Consider the following 5,840-nt stretch of genomic DNA (forward strand, 5'->3'; position numbering starts at 1 on the left):
ATTTTAGAATTTTTGGGGTTTCAGAAGTATACGTTTGATCCAGATTACTACAGACTGTTCTGTTCTTGACATATTCTGTTTTCTATGTGTTGTTTGCTTATTTTGATGAATCTATGAGTAGTATCGGAGGGTATGAACCATCAAGAAGTTGAAATAAATTAGATATTACACCAATATGAATTTATAATGAGTTCACAATAGTACCTAAGTGGTGATTTATTTTCTTATACTAACGGAGCTTACGAGTTTTCTGTTAAGTTTTGTGTTGTGAAGTTTTCAAGTTTTGGGTAAAGATTCGATGGATTATGGAATAAGGAGTGGCAAGAGCCTAAGCTTGGGGATGCCCAAGGCACCCCAAGGAAATATTCAATTACAACCAAGAGCCTAAGCTTGGGGATGCCCCGGAAGGCATCCCCTCTTTCGTCTTCGTTCATCGGTAACTTTACTTGGAGCTATATTTTTATTTACCACATGATATGTGTTTTGCTTGGAGCGTCATTTTATTTTATTTTTTTGCTTGCTGTTTGAATAAAATACCAAGATCTGAAATTCTTAAATGTTAGAGAGTCTTCACATGGTTGTATAATTATCTTACTACTCATTGATCTTCACTTATATCTTTTGGAGTAGTTTGTCATTTGCTCTAGTGCTTCACTTATATCTTTCTAGAGCACGGTGGTGGTTTTATTTTATAGAAATAGATGAACTCTCATGCTTCACTTATATTATTTTGAGAGTCCTTTAGAACAACATGGTAATTTGCTATTTAGGCATAATAAAAACTTTCATATAAAGTGCACTGAACACTAAGAGAAGTTTGATACTTGATAATTGTTTTGAGATATGGAGATGGTGATATTAGAGTCATGCTAGTTGAGTAGTTGTGAATTTGAGAAATACTTGTGTTGAAGTTTGTGATTCCCGTAGCATGCACACATGGTGAACCGTTATGTGAAGAAGTCGGAGCATGATTTATTTATTGATTGTCTTCCTTATGAGTAGCGGTCGGGGACGAGCGATGGTATTTTCCTACCAATCTATCCCCCTAGGAGCATGCGCATAGTACTTTGTTTCGATAACTAATAGATTTTTGCAATAAGTATGTGAGTTCTTTATGACTAATGTTGAGTCCATGGATTATACGCACTCTCACACTTCCACCATTACTAGCCTCTCTAATACTGCACACCTTTCGCCGGTATCATACACCCACCATATACCTTCCTCAAAACAGACACCCTACCTACCTATCATGGCATTTCCATAGCCATTCCGAGATGTATTTCCATGCAACTTTCCACCGTTCCGCTTACTATGACACGCTCCATCATTTTCATATTGCTTTGCATGATCATGTAGTTGACATTGCATTTGTTGCAAAGCCACCATTAATAATTCTTCCATACATGTCACTCATGCATGATTGCTATCCCGGTACACCGCCGGAGGCATTCATATAGAGTCATACTTTGTTCTATTATCGAGTTGTAATCATTGAGTTGTAAATAAATAGAAGTGTGATGATCATCATTCATAGAGTATTGTCCCAAAAAAGGCCAAAAAAAGAAAGGCCAAAAAAAGGAAGGCCAAAATAAAGGAAAAGGCCAAATAAAAAAAGGAAAATAAAAAGGGGAAATGCTACTATCCTTTTTCCACACTTGTGCTTCAAAGCAGCACCATGATCTTTATGATAGAGAGTCTCTTGTTCTGTCACTTTCATATACTAGTGGGAATTTTTCATTATAGAACTTGGCTTGTATATTCCAACAATGGGCCTCCTCAAGTGCCCTAGGTCTTCGTGAGCAAGCAAGTTGGATGCACACCCACTTCGTTTATTTTGTTGAGCTTTCATACATTTATAGCTCTAGTGCATCCGTTGCATGGCAATCCCTACTCACTCACATTGATATCTATTGATGGGAATCTCCATAGCCCATTGATACGGCTAGTTGATGTGAGACTATCTTCTCCCTTTTTGTCTTCTCCACAACCACCCTTCTATTCCACATATAGTGCTATGTCCATGGCTCACGCTCATGTATTGCGTGAAGATTGAAAAAGTTTAAGAACATCAAAAGTATGAAACAATTGATTGGCTTGTCATCGGGGTTGTGCATGATTTAAATACGCTGTGTGGTGAAGATGGAGCATAGCCAAACTATATGATTTTGTAGGGATAGGTTCTTTGGCCATGTTATTTTGAGAAGACATGATTACTTTGTTAGTATGCTTGAAGTATTATTATTTTTATGTCAATATTAAACTTTTGTCTTGAATCTTATGGATCCGAATATTCTTGCCACAATAAAGAGAATTACATGGATAAATATGTTAGGTAGCATTCCACATCAAAAATTCTGTTTTTATCATTTACCTACTCGAGGACGAGCATGAATTAAGCTTGGGGATGCTGATACATCTCCAATGTATCTATAATTTTTGATTGGTCCATGCTATTATATTATCTGTTTTGGATGTTTATGGGCTTTATTATACACTTTTATATTATATTTGGGACTAACCTATTAACCCAGAGCCCAGTGCCAGTTTCTGTTTTTTCCTTGTTTTAGAGTATCATAGAAAAGGAAAATTAAATAGAGTCCAATTGACCTGAAACTTCACGAAACTTATTTTTGGACTAGAAGAAGCCCACGGAGTATCGGAGATGGACCAGGAGAGTCCCGGGCTGCCCACGAGGGTGGGGGCGCGCCCACCCCCCTAGGCGCGCCCCGTGCCTCGTGGATAGCTCAAGGTCCACCGACGTACTTCTTCCTCCCATATATACCCATATACCCTAAAAACATCGGGGAGCACAATAGATCGGGAGTTCCACCGCCAGAAGTCTCCGTAGCCACCGAAAACCAATCTAGCCCCATTCCGGCACCCTGCCGGAGGGGGAATCCCCCTCCGGTGGCCATCTTCATCATCCCGGTGCTCTCCATGACGAGGAGGGAGTAGTTCTCCCTCGGGGCTGAGGGTATGTACAAGTAGCTATGTGTTTGATCTCTCTCTCTCTCTCTCTCGTGTTCTTGAGGTGGTACGATCTTGATGTATCACGAGCTTTGCTATTATAGTTGTATCTTATGATGTTTCTCCCCCTCTACTCTCTTGTAATGGATTGAGTTTTCCTTTTGAAGTTATCTTATCGGATTGAGTCTTTATGGATTTGAGAACACTTGATGTATGTCTTGCGTGGGATACCCGTGGTGACAATGAGGTATTCTATTGATCCACTTGATGTATGTTTTGGTGATCAACTTGCGGGTCCCGCCCATGAACCTATGCATAGGGGTTGGCACACGTTTTCTTCTTGACTCTCCGGTAGAAACTTTTGGGCACTCTTTGAAGTACTTTGTGTTGGTTTGAATAGATGAATCTGAGATTGTGTGATGCATATCGTATAATCATACCCATGGATACTTGAGGTGACATTGGACTATCTAGGTGACATTAGGGTTTTGGTTGATTTGTGTCTTAAGGTGTTATTCTAGTATGAACTCTATGATAGATCGAATGGAAAGAATAGCTTCATGTTATTTTACTACGGACTCTTGAATAGATTGATCAGAAAGGATAACTTTGAGATGGTTTCGTACCCTACCATAATCTCTTCGTTTGTTCTCCGCTATTAGTGACTTTGGAGTGACTCTTTGTTGCATGTTGAGGGATAGTTATATGATCCAATTATGTTATTATTGTTGAGAGAACTTGCACTAGTGAAAGTATGAACCCTAGACCTTGTTTCAACGCATTGCAATACCGTTTTTGCTCACTTTTATCATTAGTTACCTTGCTGTTTTTATATTTTCAGATTACAAAAACCTTTATCTACCATCCATATACCACTTGTATCGCCATCTCTTCGCCGAACTAGTGCACCTATACAATTTACCATTGTATTGGGTGTATTGGGGACATAAGAGAGTATTTGTTATTTTGTTGCAGGGTTGCTTGAGAGAGACCATCTTCATCCTACGCCTCCTACCGATTGATAAACCTTAGGTCATCCACTTGAGGGAAATTTGCTACTGTCCTACAAACCTCTGCACTTGGAGGCCCAACAACGTCTACAAGAAGAAGGTTGTGTAGTAGACATCAACATGGACGAGACACATCTCTGGTCAATAACCAATAGCGGAACCTGGATGCCCATATTGGTTCCTACATATTCTACGAAGATCTTTATCGGTCAAATCGCATAACAACATATGTTGTTCCCTTTGTCATTGGTATGTTACTTGCCCGAGATTCGATCGTCGGTATCATTATACCTAGTTCAATCTCATCACTGGCAAGTCTCTTTACTCTTTCCGTAATGCATCATCCGGTGACTAACTCATTAGTCACATTGCTTGCAGGGCTCATAGTGATGTGCATTACCGAGAGGGCCCAGAGATACCTGTCCGATACACGGAGTGACAAATCCTAATCTCGATCTATGCCAACTCAACAAACACCATCGGAGACACATGTAGATCATCTTTATAATCACCCAGTTACATTGTGACGTTTGACAGCACACAAGGTGTTGCTCTGGTATTCGGGAGTTGCATAATCTCATAGTCCGAGGAACATGTATAAGTCATGAACAAAGCAATAGCAATAAACTAAACGATCATATTGCTAAGCTAACGGATGGGTCTTGTCCATCACATCATTCTCTAATGATGTGACCTCGTTCATCAAATGACAACACATGTCTATGGCTAGGAAACTTAACCATCTTTGATTAACGAGCTAGTCAAGTAGAGGCATAATAGGGACACTTTGTTTGTCTATGTATTCACACATGTGCTAAGTTTCCGGTTAATACAATTCTAGCATGAATAATAAACATTTATCAGGATATAAGAAAATATAAATAACGACTTTATTATTTCCTCTAGGGCATATTTACTTCAACCCGAGTAAGTAGGTTGTTTGCGTAAGGGAGTAAAGAGGACTTGATTAATGCCATGGTTGGGTTTTACCTTAATGATCTTTAGTAGTTGGAATGCTTGGTAGAGTTCCAAACATAAGTGCATATGATCCAAGTAGAGAAAGTATGTTAGCCTATGCCTCTCCCTCATATAAAATTGCAATAATGATTACCGGTCTAGTTATCGATTGCCTAGGGACAAATGTCTTTCTTGTGACAAAAAGCTCTTTACTAAAACTAACTTAATTGTTTATTTATCTAAATAGCCCCTAGCTTTTATTTACGTGTTCTTTATTATCTTGCAAACCTATCCCTTTACACCTACAAAGTACTTCTAGTTTCATACTTGTTCTAGGTAAAGCGAACATAAGTGCGCGTAGAGTTGTATCGGTGGTCGATATAACTTGAAGGGAATATAAATTATAGCTTTAGCTCCTCATTGGGTTCGACACTTTTACTTATCGAGAAAGGCTACAATTGATCCTTTATACTTGTGGGTTATCAACTGGCGCCGTTGCCGGAGAGCAATAGGGTGGGGTGAATATTCTCGTGTGTGCTTGTTTGCTTTATCACTGAGTAGATTTTATTTTCTGTTCTAAGTTGTTTTGTATCTTTAGTTATGGATATGGGACACAAAATACCAAGAAAATTAGGTGTACTTGCTACTCGAAAATATTAAACACTACTTTGATAATCCTGAGAAAACCACGTTCAACTTCATAATGGGAGACATGTTGAATCAACGTGAATACCTTAGGGATTATCGCTTGACACAAAAAGGGAAACTCTTATGGGATCAAATTGAGATGTTGCAATGGTATACTTGGAATTTATGCTTGATATATGATTATACTTGCTGCTCTAGGATGAAGGCTCCACACCTTCCCTTTTCATGTGAATTTAATGATAATGAAACTTTGGC

The sequence above is a fragment of the Triticum dicoccoides genome, chromosome 2A (assembly GCF_002162155.2).
Source record: "Triticum dicoccoides isolate Atlit2015 ecotype Zavitan chromosome 2A, WEW_v2.0, whole genome shotgun sequence".
NCBI lineage: Eukaryota > Viridiplantae > Streptophyta > Magnoliopsida > Poales > Poaceae > Triticum > Triticum dicoccoides.